General features: G+C 40.6%; 1 protein-coding gene across 5 annotated transcripts in view; it reads left to right on the top strand.

The window, feature by feature from the left end:
* FOXP1 (forkhead box P1) overlaps positions 1 to 18,105 on the top strand; it is an 801,632-nt gene that overhangs the window by 311,587 nt on the left and 471,940 nt on the right. For 3 of the 5 annotated variants that reach the window (XM_088459772.1, XM_088459768.1, XM_088459769.1), the window contains one exon: positions 8,348 to 8,402. The gene's annotated coding sequence lies outside the window, so the exon portion shown is untranslated. Of the gene's footprint in view, positions 1 to 8,042; positions 8,118 to 8,347; positions 8,403 to 18,105 lie in introns of those variants that run through there. The other 2 variants (XM_088459770.1, XM_088459771.1) reach the window with 2 other exon arrangements.

The following is an 18,105-nucleotide window of genomic DNA, read 5'->3' as shown; positions in this document are numbered from 1 at the left end:
TGATTTGACCCAACCCACACTCCAGAAAACATTCACCGAAAGTGGTTTTGACTTTTGCGTACAACCTGTGCACTTTATTCTGAAGAACTGAATCACAGACATAACAGTATTTATAGGCTTCAGAGAAATATTATATTTAAGTGCTCTGTAGACATTGCTGTATCCTCAGGAATTTAGTGCAATAAAAGCCGCTGTGAGCGTCTTAGTATTTTGTAAACAGGCACACCATTAGGTATTTACCCTTTAGGACATTTTCCTCTTGTCAGTTATTTTGCTTAGTACTTTGTGTACATGTGTTTGTATCCTCTGTGCCATCCTATTGCCCTGCAAGTTGTAGAATGTAACTAGATACATGGCACAATGCTCTCTCCACTGTAGACTATGGGGTAAATTTACTAATGGTCGATTTGCAGCACGATTTGAGGAGAGATTTAGCACTTCTCAAATCGCATGCAGTGAAAACCGTTTTTTCACCGCATTTACTATTAGTCGATTTGTTTTGCGATTTGCAAAACAAATTCGATTTGAGTCTGTTTTGAAGAGTGATTTGCTGTTCGATTTGGCAAGTTCATGTCCAAATCGAACGGCAAATCACCCTTCAAATCCCCGACACAACGAACTGCTTCGTGCTTTCACTTTCAGCATGAGCAGTTTGTTGTCACTCAGATACATGCAGACATCAGTGAGATACCTGCATGTATCTGCCTGGAAAAAGGGTCTAAATAGTTAAATTAAAAAAAAAAATGTGAGGTCACCCCCTAAATCAGAACCAGCCCCGGACTACTGAAACCCAGTTCTGGTTGACTAAGTACAGGGGAAAAAATGACGTAGGGTCTCCCTGCACTTAGTACAACCAGCACAGGGCTATGGGAAGCAGAGCCGGTTCTGGATTTACAGGGCAAAATTTGCGTAGGGTTCCCCTGTAAGATCCAGAACCAGCCCTGAACCCTTTCTAACGGGGGACTGATGCCACAGCCAGGGGAGCCCTATCACCGGGCCCCCCAGCCGCAGCATCAGCTCTGAAAGTTAGTCAGCCCAGGCCAGGGGAGTTGGAGACCCCTTCAAAAAAAGGGGTCTCCCTCTCCAGGGCACCCCTAGCCTGGGCTTATAGCCCGGGGCTATCCCCGCCACCCCTAGGCGGTGGGTGGCGGGTTGATTGTGACAGTGTGGTGTAAAAAGAGATATATAAATAAACATTGTCCTTCCAGTAGAACTGCAGGTCCCAGCAAGCCTCCCCTCCATGCTGGTACTTGGAGAACCACAAGTACCAGCATGCGGGGCATTAAGGGCCCACTGGGACTTGTAGTTCACCTGTAAAGAAATGTCCCAAGAAACACACTCACACCTTACAAAGTATAACTTTAACACATACATACAGTCAGGTGCATAAATATTGGGACATTGACAGAATTTTCATATTTTGGCCTCTATTCACCACCACAATGGCTTTGAAATGAAACAAACAAGATGTGCTTTAACTGCAGACTTTCAGATTTAATTTGAGGGTAATTACATCCAAATCAGGTGAACGGTGTAGGAATTACAATGGTTTCTATATGTGCCTCCCACTTTTTAAGGGGCCAAAAGTAATGGGACCATCAACTCAAAAGCTATTTCATGGACAGGTGTGGGCTATTCCCTCATTATTTCATTATCAATTAAGCAGGTAAAAGGTCTGGACTTGATTCTAGGTGTGACATTTGCATTTGGAATCAGTTGCTGTCGACTCTCAATATGAGATCCAAAGAGCTGTCACTATCAGTGAAGCAAGCCATCATTAGGCTGAAAAATCAAAACAAACCCATCAGAGAGATAGAAAAAACATAAGGTGTGGCCAAATCAACTGTTTGGAACATTCTTAAAAAGAAAGAATGCATCGGAGAGCTCAGCAACACCAAAAGACCCGGGAAGACCACGGAAAACAACTGTGGTGGATGCCAGAAGAATTATTTCCCTGGTGAAGAAAAACCCCTTCACAACAGTTGGCCAAATCAAGAACACTCTCCAGGAGGTAGGTGTATATGTGTCAAAGTCAGCAATCAAGAGAAGACTTCACAAGAGTGAATATAGAGGGTTCACCACAAGATGTAAACCATTGGTGAGCCACAAAAACAGGAAGACCAGATTAGAGTTTGCCAAATATCTAAAAAAGCCATTACAGTTCTGGAACAACATCCTACGGACAGATGATACAAAGATCAACTTGTACCAGAGTGATGGGAAGAGAAGAGTATGGAGAAGGAAAGGAACTGCTCATGATCCAAAACATACCACCTCATCAGTGAAGCATGGTGGTGGTAGTGTCATGGCGTGGGCATGTATGGCTGCCAATGGAACTGGTTCCCTTGTATTTATTGATGATGTGACTGCTGACAAAAGCAGCAGAATGAATTCTGAAGTGTTTCGGGCAATATTATATGCTCATATTCAGTCAAATGCTTCAGAACTCATTGGACGGCGCTTCACAGTGCAGATGGACAATGACCCGAAGCATACTGCAAAAGCAACCAAAGAGTTTTTTAAGGCTAAAATGTGGAATGTTATGCAATGGCCAAGTCAATCCCCTGTCCTGAATCCGATTGAGCATGCAGTTCACTTGATGAAGACAAAACTGAAGGGAAAATGCCCCAAGAACAAGCAGGAACTGAAGACATTTGCAGTAGAAGCCTCGCAGAGCATCACCAGGGATGAAACCAAGCGTCTGGTGATGTCTATGCGTTCCAGACTTCAGGCTGTAATTACCTGCAAAGGATTTGCAACAAAGTATTAAAAAGTGAAAGTTAGATTTAGGATTGTTTAGTTTGTCCCATTACTTTTGGCCCCTTAAAAAGTGGGAGGCACATATAGAAACCGTTGTAATTGCTACACCGTTCACCTGATTTGGATGTAATTACCCTCAAATTAAATCTGAAAGTCTGCAGTTAAAGCACATCTTGTTTGTTTCATTTCAAAGCCATTGTGGTGGTGAATAGAGGCCAAAATCTGAAAATTCTGTCAAATGTCCCAATATTTATGCACCTGACTGTACATACACACACTCACACAATACTCACCTATCTTACCTCCAGTGGTCCCCTTCTCCAGTAGGCATCCATGCGTTAAAATAATAAAACGATAAAACCGGACCCTCACATTAAGGAGTAATCAGTCTAACCAGACTGATTACTCCTTCCCGAATGAAGCGCACAGATGCGGCTTCATCCTGAAGCTCCGTGTCTGTGCGTTCATTGACTGAGAGAGGTCAGGCCCCGCCTCTCAGCCAATGAACTGCTCCTCCATTGTACTCAATGGTGGGAGCCGCAGGATAAACTTTAGTAACCCTGCGGTCATAATTTAACTCTTTAATCGCTTTTTACAGTGAGATACATGCAGGCATCTCACTGATGCCTGCATGTGTCTGTGTGCATCCGACCTGCTCATGCTCAAATCGAAAGCATGAAGCAGGTCTATTGTATTGGGGATTTGAAGAGTGATTTGAAGTTCGATTTTGAGGACGATTTCAAATCGAATGATAGTAAATAAGGGTTTTGTGTGTCGGGCTACGTAAAAGTACCAATATTTTTCCGATTGTCGATTTGAGGGCGATTTGAGTCCAAAGTCGATTTGAAGTCCGATTTTACATGCGATTTGGCCTTTAGTAAATACTCAAAACCAAAATCGAATCTAAATCTAATGAAAATCGCACCTCAAATCACTCAAAATGCCAAATCGACCTTTAGTAAATTTACCCCTATATGTCTGTTAGAGGTCTATGAGGATCCTGTGTTGTATAGCACTAGGCTTTAGGCCAGGCATGGCCAACCTGTGGCTTTCTAGCTGTTGTGAAACTGCAAGTCCCAGCATGGCCTGCTATTAAGGAATGATAAAACTGTGGCAGTTGGGACTTGTAGTTTCACAACAGCTGGAGAGCCACAGGCTGGCCAGGCCTGTTTTAGGCCCGAGTGCTCTCATGCAGGTCACAGAAATCTGAGGTGACTGTTAATATCTGGAATAATTTATGGTAGGGCACATATTATTCTGTCTAGTTCTAATGAATACTGAAGCGATGGCATCATAACTCAACCATTAGAAGCAATGGCATGAGAACTCGCTGCTTATGTAGTAATACATATATGGACACAGCATTTGCCGGACCGCCTCAGCTGCTCCACCCCTCACTGGCCTACTCTCCTGGAAGGTGCGGGAGGCTCCCGATTTTTGGGGGGTAGCCCCCCGCACCCCCGGAAGAGTAGGCAGATCTCCCGAATCCCGCCCACTTCTTAGTGAATTGGGCAGGATGGGAAGATTTTTACGGGGGTTAGGGAGGGGATGGGGCCAAAAGGACGCAAATCCCATCATTTATCCCCGCCCCCTCCTCACGGGCCCTTGAATCCCTGACTTCTTGGAAAGGGGCGTGGGCTAATGAAGTCTACAGTCCAGTCCCACCCCCGAACCAGTCAGCAGCATTTCCTCTCCGGGAAGCTTCTGGAGAGGGGTTTTCTAAAGTCGGTAAGTATGCAGTCCACCCCCTCCCGTCCCATCATACATACCGGTCGGTTCCTTTTCTTCCCAGTCGCTACGGTGCACATTTGCATGTCACACCTAATGTTTACGACGAGCGCCATGGAAGTTGGAGTGCGTGCATGATGTAATTAGATAACTCAAATTACCTAAATTCTATCAGGCTCTAATTTTATAATAATAAATTAGTTCATAGTGAATGAGTAGGCTGCATTTTTATACAGCCCACTACATTGCTGCCCTTCCTGAGTGTGTAATGGTTACATATTAAGATTTACCATGCCTGCCATCTGTCCCAGAATGTCAGGGAGACACCTATAAAGGTTGAGTTTATCTCTCAAGCTCCTAAGAGAGTCTGTCAATCTCCCTGATGCTAGGTCAGAGCAAGAACTGGGGAGAGGAACCCAATGCGCTGACGCAATTCGCAGTTTCACTCTCTGCTCCGTGCATAGCGCTTGCGAGCGGGTCTGAATGAGGGCATAGATTGTAAGCTCCACTGGGGCAGGGACTGATGTGAATGGCCAAATATTCTCTGTAACGCGCTGTATAAATAACTTGTAAGAAATCATTAATAAGCCCGGTGGTAATTTATGTATACGATTGCATTGTTCTTTAGCCCAATCAGTAAATAATAAATATGAACACAATTTTATTTATTTTTTTGTATTGTCTTTTAGGAAAGTTGGGGTTTTAATGGGGACTGCAAAAATATTATTTCTGTCAAGAAGAAAAGATTCTGCATGTTTAGTAGCGTCTGAACCCACCACCGAAATGTCTTGCCGACTCAATTCTGTATTCTGTTTCGGTTTGATTATTCTTGAACTCTTTCATCAGCTCAAAAAGGGAAATTTACAATGCAATGCTTCAAAAGCCTCCCCATTGCCACAGGTCTATTCCTGTTTTTAACCGGGGCGATCATCGGGCTTAGGTTAATAATGGTGATTTTGTGGCAGTAATTGAATTGCTGTGTACTAGAGAAAAATGCATGACTTGCTGAGTGAATAAGTATCACTTGTAGTACAAATTATTCCTTTAAAGGTGCACATCCACTAGCAGATATTAATGGACGACTGAACGATGATAACATCGTTATCGTTCAGTCGACCATTAATCGTGCATGAATCGGGCACTAAAATGTCGGAAACGACGAGTGATGCGCGCTCCCGCTGGTCGTTTCCGACATCAATCATCGTTCGAACATGCTGGTCAATCTGCCGATACCGACCAATATATATACACACATATATATTGATGTTATTTATTTTTAAGAATCGTTGATATAATGAGATTTTTTATTTTTTTGATCCTAGAATATTAAATAGTTTTGAACTATATTTACATTTAGCGGTATTTTTTTACTTCTTGTTTAGCAGTGTTTTTTTGTTTTTTTTTAAGTTTTTAGTATGATTGTATTTTTTAACCTGCAGGTGTCGCTGTTGCTATTATGTCATTTGGCAGTGACTAAAAGTTTTTCAATATCTGCCTCTATGTTCTTCACCCAAATGGTCCTTTTTTTAGAATGTTTGCATTTCAGTGAGCCTGAAAAATTGGACGCCACAAATTTATACACTGCAGACTAAAAGACTAATATCTGCATGTACAAAATACAAATAAAATAAATGGGAATTATATAAGATAATTCTAAATATCTGAATAAAGCATGATGGGTACAAATGTCTTATGCTTCCAACTGTGATTAAATAAAATGGTATTCTATGTAGTTCTGATACACAGAAGTGAGTAACTGATCTCTTTATAATTTTTATTTATTTATTTTGTTCAAACCAGTAGTTGTCACTCTTGCTACAGCCTTTTATGACGGTCTTTAGACAGCAACTAATGGGCTCCATAGAAAGCAACATTCTTCAGAGGTAGAGCTTCTGAACACCAATTATACTGAATACCATATCAAATATAAATCAATTAAATAAACGTTTTACATTAAAATAACATAATATTTCTGCATATTAGCGTAATGCCCAGTTTTTAAAAACATTCCAAGGGCCATATTCAATTTGGAGCGAAAAGTCAGTTGCCGGGCTTTTCACCGTCATCGCAGGTTTCAGGGTCGAAAAAGTATCGCGCTAGTCCCCGCGTATCCCCGTATTCCATTCCAAATCATCGAAAACGGGACCCGGCGAAATCTAAAACAGCGAAAAGTCCTGTCGTTTTTGGGGAAATCAGCCTAACACCCCCCAAAAAGAATCTCTGACCTGGGGGTTCACTATGGGTACCCCCAAATAGCCCTACTAAGGTATGTGGGGTCTTTAAACAGTCTAAATAGCTGCTATTTTGCATTTTTTTTTAAGTGGTGAAGAATAGCATTTAGCAACTTTTTTGGCAAAATAAGTAGTTCCATCAAATTTGGGGTACATGAAAAGGGGTACAAGCATATTTTAAAGTGGCTAATGTGAACTTTAATAAATCGTGAAAAATCCACATGCCGCAACCAACTGCCATCCAAAAAACACCGGGGGCATACTTGGGGACCCCCCTGAGTCTATTTTGCTAGTTTTAAAGTTTGTCCCACAACTTTTTTTTTCGCCCCCAAAACAAATGTACTGTTTTGGGGGTGTCCTGTGGAACTTTTAAAAAAAATTGTTGACACAGATTACCTTTGGGGGACTGTCAAAGGGGTGCAGGGTGGTTTTTAGAAGTTTGTACCCCAAAACCCCAATTCTGCACTTCTTTTCGCCACCTATTCATAGGTGATACTTTTTCGCTGGGTTTGATGCATTGACTTTTCGCTCTGCAAAAAGTCAGAAAAATTTAATACGGGGATAAGTCACACCTGCGAAAGTGACAGCATCGGCGATAAAGTATCATCGAAAACGGCTTTTCGCAGCCTAATTAAATATGGGCCCAAGAGATAGTGATATATTTTTATTATCTTTTAATAACGAACATTATATATATATATATATATATATATATATATATATATATATATATATATATATACATACATACATACATACATTGTGTATATATGTGTGTGTGTGTGTGTGTTTATAAGTCAGTTATTAAAATATTAAAATAAAATATTTAAAAATTGTCAAGTTTTCTCTAGTAACTAATAGCTGAAGTTGACTGAAATCACTACAATCTCATAAATATTGTCACTTTGCATGTTTTGGTAACGTATCTACAGAGCGTGCGTATTGCTTTTTTTTTTTTTACTGATTGATTGAACTCTCTGAACACATTTTTATGTATTTGTAAAAAATATTCTGTGATGTACATAAATAAAATAAATGTAAAAAAAAAAAAAAGAGTATGTCACTTTAAATGCAACCTAAAACTATTCAGCATTTATCTGCAACATAATTTCCATGTATTTAAAGAGCAACTTTTCCCTAGTTTTAATACTCTACTATTCTTACTGTTGAGCATAAGGATCCATATAAAAAAAAAAAAGAAAGGGCAATAAAAGAATTAGCAATCGCCTGTAATTCCAGTGGTGTAACAAGAGGGGTAGCATCAATGTATCCAGCTGGTTTTAATTCACCCTTGTTTATAGACTTCAGATAAGTTGTGAGAGGGATCCGAGCAGTGCTTGCTGTGTGCTCTGGTTGCACGGTCCACAATACTGGGCAGGTAGAATTCACAGCAGACATGTGAGTTGAGCCAGTTACTCATTTGCGGAGTGTTTGTGTTTATGCAAAAGGGGCCTCTTCCTGCATATTTAATCTAGAGTAAGGCAGTGGCTTTTGTTGTGTTTAGACCTCATGCCTTCAGCTCTTCCGTACACTCGTGTGAAAGTACACAGGGCCAGGATAGTCATTTTTCCCCCAGCGGATTTAAAGTCTCTCCTTTCTGCTCTTTTTTTTTTTTTTTTCTTCCTTAGTGGGATTACACACACATGTGCAGAGCATTACACAGCTGTCTCTTCCTATGAATGGGTAAGTGTACCTTCACTGTCCTACTTTGATTAAGAAGAGTGCTGCACCTTTGTACTGTGTAGTTTGTTCACAACTTGTCACTTTAAAACGCCACTTAGCCTACAAACAAAAAGGCAAGTAAACCATGTGTGGTTGATGAGCAGTAAAACATTATTGTATTTAACATTACATATGCTTTATTTATGCATTTTGTGTGTTCTCGGTTGCACGTAACAGCGTTTATACCCAGTGTTAGTAGGAAAATCTTGTATAGTGACTTTGAAGATAATGCATCCATTGTTTACATGCACAGACCAGTGGAATCTGTGTGATACACCCTGGGAAAATAAGACTTTCTTTTTTTTTTTTTTTTTTTTTTAGCATGGAGGGTACAGTTGTCTTTTCATTGGTATCAACTTCATGTCAGACATGGGAGCCTACTGCAAAGATCACAATGGCTGTACAAGTGATACTGAGAGACTGTAAGTGCGCATATGACAGCGCCCCCCCCCTCTGCTTTCCGCATGGAGGAGTGGGATTGTCTAGTAGGCATGATTGGTTAACCCTTGCACAGCAAAGAGTGACTTCTCTCTCTGCGAGCTGCTAATGGGAGACTTTAACAGTGTCAGAATTGTCAGATGTCTAATGAAGTTGTGAGTTGGATAATGTGATGTTGAACGTACAAATAATTTATTAAATACATAAATAAATGATGATTGCTCCTTTTTGAGATTTTTCAAAAATAGCCGCACCAAAACTTGGGCAATTGGGGTCAATTTTACTGGTGTGTGGTGAATAGAATTCTCAGTCCTAATTAAGCTGTGTTTTACATTTTTGTCCTATTTAAAACTTTTGGTTTGAGAATGTGTAGTAATATTATAAAATGTCCCTTTAATAAGCATGGCAATTTTAAGTTGAAAAAATTCACTCTTTTTATTTTTTTTATTTTTTTTTTTAAATAAATAATCTAGTTTACACGCCAGTACATTGAACGCTTTCTTTTCAGAAATGCAAAAGGGAAACCATTAACTCATTCATTGCTGCAACATATTCACTCATCCAAACATTAGGGTGTGCTGTAACACTACCTGTAAAGAAGATTCACCGTTACGTACAAATATGCAATTTATTAGCTGTATCAATAAGATGGAGTGATTGGATATTTGTACTTGCAAGACAAAAAATCTATATAAATAAAGATAAAACATACACATACACCAAAACAATATACGAACACATGCTAAATAATTACACCCACATTTATATGATAAATGTGCATTTTTTTTCTGAATGTTCATACTGTCTTACCATTAGGAAATAAGAAAAATACACTTTTATGAGATGTACTCAGTCAAAGCATCTGGTATGATTACTGCTTTTGTGTTCTTAAATTTTGATTGATAGAGATAATCGTTTCCATGTAAAAAAAAAAAAAATATACAGACAGGTACTTAAAGTTGCAGTGACAATAGCTATTTGCATTCTCTTTATCTTATTGTTTAACAGGTGTGGGGGCTGGGCTGCTCTGTTTGTTAACCCTTATTGCGCAGTAGAAACAAAAAGTCTGATAAAAGTTTTGGAAATAAATCCACCCCCCCCCCTCTCTACCCCCAAAAATTAAATAATAAATAAAAATAAAATAAAAAATTATATATTTGTTTTGCAATGCTGAATTTACAGTGTAAAACTCTCCTCTTGACAATGACCGAGTTTTCCACTTTTATAGCGAGATAAGAGAATATTCCCAATTACTGTAATAAATTGCCGCTTGGATGTGCAGTTGGTTCCCCTCCAAAGTAAGACCAGCCTTCCCTTTACAATTGCAGCAAAGAAAGACAGAGTTACAGCACTATATCAGCAGATATGAGCTTTCAATATGGCAAATGAAATTGTCTCCTTGGTCGACGATTCATCTGTCCTTGGATGGACTGATAGACATGAATATGAGGTTAATTAAAACCAGGGGAGGGGTCACAAGAGTTGAAGGGAGGGGGGGTATGCATGGGTACAATCCTTAATTTTGAAGTCCGTAGAATAGATTAATTTGGTGCTAACTGGATTTTAATTCAGACTATGACAGTCTAGAGCACCAGCTCATTATCTTTTACAACGTGGAGAAGTACGACAACGAGAAGAGCAAATTAAAAGATTCTGGCACTGACCACAAATCATACTGTGTGTACTGGAGGGATGTTCTGTGGTACACTTGGCTTAGAGATGGGGAGCAACTGCCTTCCAAACATATGGGAATGTATAGTGCAATTGTCCCTGAAACAGCTGGTCCTATAACTTACAACATCCGTCATCGTCTATTAATATAGCTTGCACAGGCTTGTAGAATGCACGTAAATGGACCATCAAAATAACCAACCACAACTCACTTTAACTTTCACTTACAAAAAGAGTTTGAGTTTCTTTTTTTTTTTTTTGTATTTATGACACTGCACATTTAGTTTAGACTATATTTACATTAAAAGTAATAGTTCTGATTAGTGCTACATGTTTAAAATGGTTTTATGGTATCAACAGTCTTTGTATTATACTAAAAATGATACTAAAAAGCTCAATGCATGCAATGTATTTATACTCTTCAACATTTTTTTTTTTATTCTAATTCTACTGCTATCTCTAGTTCCATGTATTAAAAATAATACAATGGTATCTAAAAGATTTTACAATTTAAATTCTAGCGTTATAAAGGCATCTTAAATGTAAACAGATTGCTTTTACATGTATAAATGAACTATGTTTAGCATAGATCAAGGATTCTTAATTCTTTTAATCCACAATCCCACATACAGCAATGTTCGTAAATCAGGTTGTTAACTAATAGTACTATTTTTAATTAATGGGGCACTTCTTTTGATAGTCTCTCCAGTTGTCAACAAATTAAGTTTTTTAATGTGAAAAATATACAATGAATACATTAGGATATATACAAAACAATATTAAAACCTGATTGCTAACTAGTATATTAGCAAAGAGTTTGGTTTGGGTGTTAAATTTAGCGCATTATATTTATAACCCACAACAACCAACCAGCAGTAGGATTCGATTGGTCCAGTACAAGTTACACTAATAAAAGCGATTGTCTAGTTGCTTTTTTGTTTCTGCGTAAGGACACTTTCTGCTTCATGTTATCGTATTGTCGCCTTTGTCAGTGATACAATGTTGCAGGTTTCAACAAAGTTGCCCTTGATGCAGTGTTGTCATCTGTTACTTTAAAGCATATTATACTGAAATGTCTCAATGGGGAAAGAAAAGTTATACTATATGCTGTAGATCAAACATTTGTTTTTGTAATGCTTAGCATGATTTTGCCTCTCGAGGCTCTGTTCTATTGAAGTCTGGGGAAAATGTTTAATTTAACCTTAGGGTAATATGGTTGTTCCCTCTTATATCAATGCAAATATGCAGGGAGCTAAGCTTTTCTGCGATGATTTAATGCCCAGGTGTTTTACTAAATAATTTCAGAGGAGTAACGTGAAAGAAGACCCTACTTAAAAAATAGTTTGTTGAGTCAGGACAAAATTTCTAAATGCTGCGTTTGAAAGGAAGACCAGTTGTGGTATACCCACATAGTACGGCTATTAATTATCATTGTGATTCACTTTTTTTGACTACATATCTCAGAGTTTCTTAGCCAGTCACATACTGTAGCTTGTTGGATAAACCAATGTGTCCTTCAAAGACTGTTTAACAAATCATGGGTTTCTTATATTGGAACATGGAAAATTATACCTGCCATGGGTTGGTGGTAAATTTTGTCAAAATTAGAAGCACTGGTTACGAGAAGAGAGAGAGGTCGTAAGGCCTTGGCTTACTGCATATATACTGTATAAACTCTACTGCCCCCTACATTTATGTCTTCTGTCTTTACTACTGCGTTCATTAGTTGAGCAGAGAATTCACAGATCGGCGCCAACAATTTTATATATTATGGCCACTTAAAAGCGAGTTCCCAGTCATTGGTTAGTATCACTTGCTTTAATATAATACACTACAGCACTTTTAGTTGTATTCAAGAGTAGAACATGACATAAGTCATTTTTATTACGATTTTCTGATATATCTTGAATGATGAAGAATGGACATAATTCTGGATTACCCTGCGTGATATATACTGTAAGGTATATCATCAACCCCTTGTGTCTCACAGGGAAATACTACATTTTAAGCAGAAGTTCTATCTTGGTCAGCACTCCTTTGAAACATAAACACATCCTGTTAAATGTATAACCCCCCAAAAATCAGGTTGTATCAGATTACAACCTGGATCAGGCCTGACCAACTCGTGGCTCTCCAGCTATTGCGAAACTACAAGTCTCGGCAGACCCTCCCACTGATCAGCTGGTATAGCATGCTGCGATTTGTAGTTTCACAACAGCTGGAGAGCCACAGGTTTGCCAGGCCTGGCATAGGTTATACTTATTGGTGTTGCCCTATAGTACACAATAAAAAGGACAGTCGGAAAGTGGCAACGCTAAACACGAGGCAGTTGTCTTGGACAGCAAGTGTTGGGGGGGCAATAATGTTAATGGAATTAATACCAACCCCAAATCGAGTCTCTTGAGTCAAATGTATAAATTAGTGATCTTTTCATTGTTGATTGACCGAACAATGCTTATTGATTTCAATGTTTGTCTTCTGGAAAGAGATGCTTATGGTAGTCTACATAAAGGGTGAGAGGGGCACCAGTTTGGTAGATTGCATAAGGTCAAATCATACACCAAAAGATAGATTGGCAAAAATGTTTTATGTTCAACCTTGTGGCTTTCAGAATGTTTTTCAATTTGCAATTGCTTTAGTTTCCTACAGAAAAAAAGGGATTTGCACACTGCAGCAATATCAACAAAAATACTTGAATTCTACATAATAATAGAAATTCAGAGGTATTAGTTACATACATTTGCAAATATATGAATAAGCGCCAGGCCAGCATCAAGGCTCCTCTATACTGGCGTCCCTAACATTATGGGGTTCACGTCCGATGCACAGGGAACCCCAAAAGAATCTAGCCAAGGACCATCCCCAGGGCATTACACGAAAAAGGGAATAAAGGTGATAGTGAAGTGTAAAGTATAGATGTGTAAAGATAAATCAATGTGTTAATATAATGAGAGAGAGTTAAAATTATATAATTGATAAACAAACAAATATAAAAGTGATGAAAAAATATCTATGTGAATTAAGTGGTGATGCCCTGAAAAAGGCCCAGCCAGAGCAACTCCGGGGGCCCCACGCCCAAACGCTCACCCCAAAATAATTGTTGATACCTAATAGTAGCACCCACTCTGGGTCATATAATTACAAAACTAATGTACTGCATGATAACAGCACATGTATAAGCCGAGAGCTGACTCAGTTGTCTTGGACAGCAAGTGTTGGGGTTGGGGGGGGGGGGGGCAATAATGTTAATGGAATTAATACCAATCCCAAATCGAGTCTCTTGAGTCAAATGTATAAATGAGTGATCTTTTCATTGTTGATTGACCTAACAATGCTGATTGATTTCAATGTTTGTCTTCTGGAAAGAGATGCTTTTGGTAGTCTACATAAACGGTGAGAGGGGCACCAGTTCGGTAGATGGCATAAGGTCAAATCATACACCAAAAGATAGATTGGCAAAAACGTTTTATGTTCAACCTTGTGGCTTTCAGAATGTTTTTCAATTTGCAATTGCTTTAGTTTCCTGTTTACATTTGACTGTAGAAACCACAAAAAAAACTTTCCAATTTGTTATGTTGATGCAAAAAAAAAAGTGTAATATTTAAATAATTTTTGCAAATTTTTTTTTTTGCTGAAACCGCATCTGCTTTGTGCGTAGCTGTTATTAAATGGTTAATAATGTGAGTTTCAATTGTCTCCTGATCACAGCGTGTCATGCTAGTAATGTCACTTATCCCTGGAAGTGCATTTCATATCTATATACATCTAACGTCCGACTTTTGAATTTACCTCTGTTTTTGATAGTAAAAGTCAATTTATATTTTGCAAAATCGGTGGTGATGTCCGAGTAAGTACTTGAGCGGGGCCGACTTTATGGTAGAACAATAGATATTATACATCAGAGGTTGTTAGGGAAGGTCCTAACCAGTGGCAGGTCCAGGGTGGGGCTGCAGCGCAGTCCAAAATTCAAATAGGGGAGCCACACCAACTGCCAGTGAGTCCCGGCCAGTGGCGTAAGTTCATGCCAGGTACCCGGAGGCAAAGTAGATGGTGGTGCCCCCCCTCCGTCTTGCTCCAGCCCCCCACCCCTCCCTGTGTTTCTCACCTCCAGCCAGCCCCAGTGTCTCTCCTGCCAGACCCCATTGTGTCTCCAGCCAGCCCCCACTGTCTCACCAGCCAACCCCTGCATCCCTCCAGCTTCATTTGCCTTCCCCACTTGGTCTTCCCGGTACTAAACAAAACAAAAAAACACATTAGCCCCATTAAAAAAAAAAAACAAACACATTGGCCCCTTAAGAAAACCATGAAACACATTAGCCCCCACAGGAAAAAAATACTAACATATATGTCCCTAGGGGGGAGGGGTGGTTTAGTGGGTAGGGTATGTCTCTGGGTTGGGGGGTACTGTATGTCTACGGGGCCAGTTTATGATCCAGAGGTCAGGGGGTAGGGTCGGTAACGGGTATGTTCCAGAGGCGGTGATGGTAGTTAGGGTGGGTACTGTATTGTGAGGTCAGGTGGTAAGGGTGGTTAGCCATTCGCCCCCACCAGAACCAGCACCTGAAACATGAGCTACATACACTCCGCTGCTGCTGGGGTCAGTATGGGAGTAGTAATAGTATTGGGGGGGCAGGGTCGGAGTAGTAGTGGAAAGTGGGGACAGTATGGGGGTAGTAGTAGTGGAAAGCAGGGCGTTAGATGGGAGTAGTAGTGCAGATCAGGGGCATGATGGGAGTATTAGTGCAGATGTGGGAGCAGAACAAGGTGCCGTCCCTCTCTCAGTGCTGACAGAACACAGTCAGAGTGATTGTATTAAGTAAGCCCCTGCCACTCATTCCTGATGCTCCCCTGGCTCCCACTTCATCCCACAGCTCCACACACCTCTCTCTCGTCCCCGCGTGGTCCACCTAGTCTCCGGCCCCGAACATCCCACAGAGACAGGGCGCCAGAGGCTGAGGGAGAGGATGCTAAGCAGTGATGCTGGAGCCGGTAGCTCAGAATCTTACTTGTGCTCTGTAGCTGAAGCGGGCCCCGGGATCTCAGATTCTAGTGAATAGGTCAGGAGCCGGTATTTCCGGATCTATGCAGCGGTCGGACATAGGCGCAGGTGTGATCACCCAGCGCACTAGTTCCTGCTGATATGCTGCTGTTGTTCAGTCAGACACCGATACATCAGACCTGGTGCTCTATGGTCTGATGCCGGTGTATCCACGCTCGGTCACTTCACTGTCGGACCAGCAGGGAGTAGAGGAGAAGCTCACTGGTGCCCCCGCCTGGCAGCTGGCGCCCGGAGGTCAGTGACTCCATTGCCTCCGGGAGTTCTGCCACTGGTCCCGGCCATCTATGTTTGGCAACATTTGAAATGGCAGTTGGCGTGGTTCCCCTATTTGAAATTTGGACTGCACTGCAGACCCACCTCTGGGCCCTCCTCTGGTCGTAACTACCACAAAACCTTGGAGGGACAAATTCAAACTATACAGCATTTGCTTTGGACAACCCTAATTTTTTTTATTTGCATGTGTGTCGGTGATTTTGTGAAACCTGCAGAACTTTCATACGTTCAGTAACACATGAATTATCTGGTGTATTTGTGACTAGTTCAGATATGTAAGCCGCTTGTGGATTTTACAAACTGTTCATGCATTGGCGCCTGCATACACAGCTATGAGCAACTATGGGCAATTTATAGTCATAGTTTCCTCTGCGGCTTAGTGGGTGTAACTGGTCCACAGCTGGACATTCGCAGGTAGATGGAGTTGCAGTTTAGGCAGAGATGCGCCTGTTTTGAGTCGCAACTATTAGACCTAGTATAGGTCTGGTGCCAGCTTGCTCTAATAATAATTACAGCTATAAAACCAAGGGTATGGACAAGGCGGCTCGGTCACATAGCTCCATACAGGCTAATATGTGCATTTAGGGCTCGATTTAGACCCGTTCGGAAGGATGCGATCGCTCGCAGCCGGGGCTATTGTTGCAAACTGCGCTTGCGTATAAGTCGCAGTATGCGTGTTGCGAACCAGTCCCTGCGATCGGGAGACAATCGCTCTTTGCATATTGCCAGAGCGCTAGTTTGAGTGACATAACGGGGAGTCTGTGGGCGGTGACTGGGGGGGGTGTGCTTGCACTAGCACAGGCATGTATTGGTTATATATCAATAAACCGAGATATATATATATATATATACATTCAAATGGGATAATTCGTATAATTTCCCTGCATTGGTTATAAGGCACAATGATCCCTATGGCTACATGCGTTTTCTAAAAAGTATTCATAGATGTTGCTTATATAGGGGTCTATTTACTAAGCAGCGTTAGGAGACAGAGTGAAAAGTGATAAAGAAGTGATAAGGTGCCAGCCAATCAGCTCCCAACTGTCATTTTTCAAACACAACCTGTGAGATGACAGGTGGGAGCTGATTGGCTGACACCTTATTACTTCCTTATCACTTTTCACTCTGTCTCTTAACACTGCTTAGTAAATACACCCCATAATCTCCCTGAAATGCTTTTTCAAAAGTAGGCTAGCATGGTGTAATTGCAGCTGAATTGTGTGAAGATCCGCATCTGCACTATGGTCTGCAAATTATTATAGCAAAAAAGGGTAACACTACAAAATGGAAGCTGATTTTTATGGGTGAAGCAATATGAGCTTATACCCAACCCATACCGCCTGAGCCCAGATTTGCATATTGGTACATGTTGCAGCTTTTCCCACTTGCGCTATGGATGAACCCGAAACAGCCGTGTAATTGATCGCCAGCTCCGGATTGGATGACTGCAGAGAGCATCCAATGGCTGCATTTTGCATATGAATCTTTATTTTTCTTTGTCTCTCCACTGATATACCCAACCCCTTCCTACTCCAAAGATGAAATACTCCATTAAAGTACTGTACATATTTAAAGTAATCCCACGTCTAGTTTCCACAAGAAGAAATACATCGAGACACATTTTAACTTTCACCTGGATAGTGTTTAGAGAAGTTAATTAAAATGGTAAACAAAACATTGTTTTTCTTGTCAGCCATGTAATTGTGCACCTGTGGAATGTATACATGTGGAATATGAGCTGCCTGCATTCCTGCTACCAGCCTGAGTATTTGGGGCTAGGATGGAAATGATTCAGGTTTTCCTTTTTGAAGATTGCTGTACTGGACCCTGCTAAATACAGTGAATGTTGGGGGCCCAGTGTAGGGTATCCGGTTGGAAGATCGACAATGAATGGTGACCATTTTTGTGATGACCATTTGAACCTGTCAACCTTTTAACCCTGTTGATCTTCTGCACTGTCCACCATTTGTAAGTTGACATATTGCCTGTTGACCAACTGGTGTTGACCTATTGAGTGTCGACCTTTTATTCCACAGCCCCCAGTGGAGAGTGTCTGATTGCTGGGAATTGTGATCTCCTTAACTTCTTTCCAACCTTCGCAAAAATAGACTAAGGATTACCATGGTAAATGAGAAAATAACCTGGGCATTTCATGGTAATGTGGTTGTTTACTGTGGTCATTTAGTTCCTGTTATAAGGGGCAGAACAGTGACCTAGATGATC

The sequence above is a fragment of the Taudactylus pleione genome, unplaced genomic scaffold, assembly GCF_031769625.1.
Source record: "Taudactylus pleione unplaced genomic scaffold, aTauple2 ptg000934l, whole genome shotgun sequence".
Lineage (NCBI taxonomy): Eukaryota > Metazoa > Chordata > Amphibia > Anura > Myobatrachidae > Taudactylus > Taudactylus pleione.
Note: the sequence above shows the minus strand (reverse complement) of the source record. Positions and strands in the feature narration are given on the sequence as shown.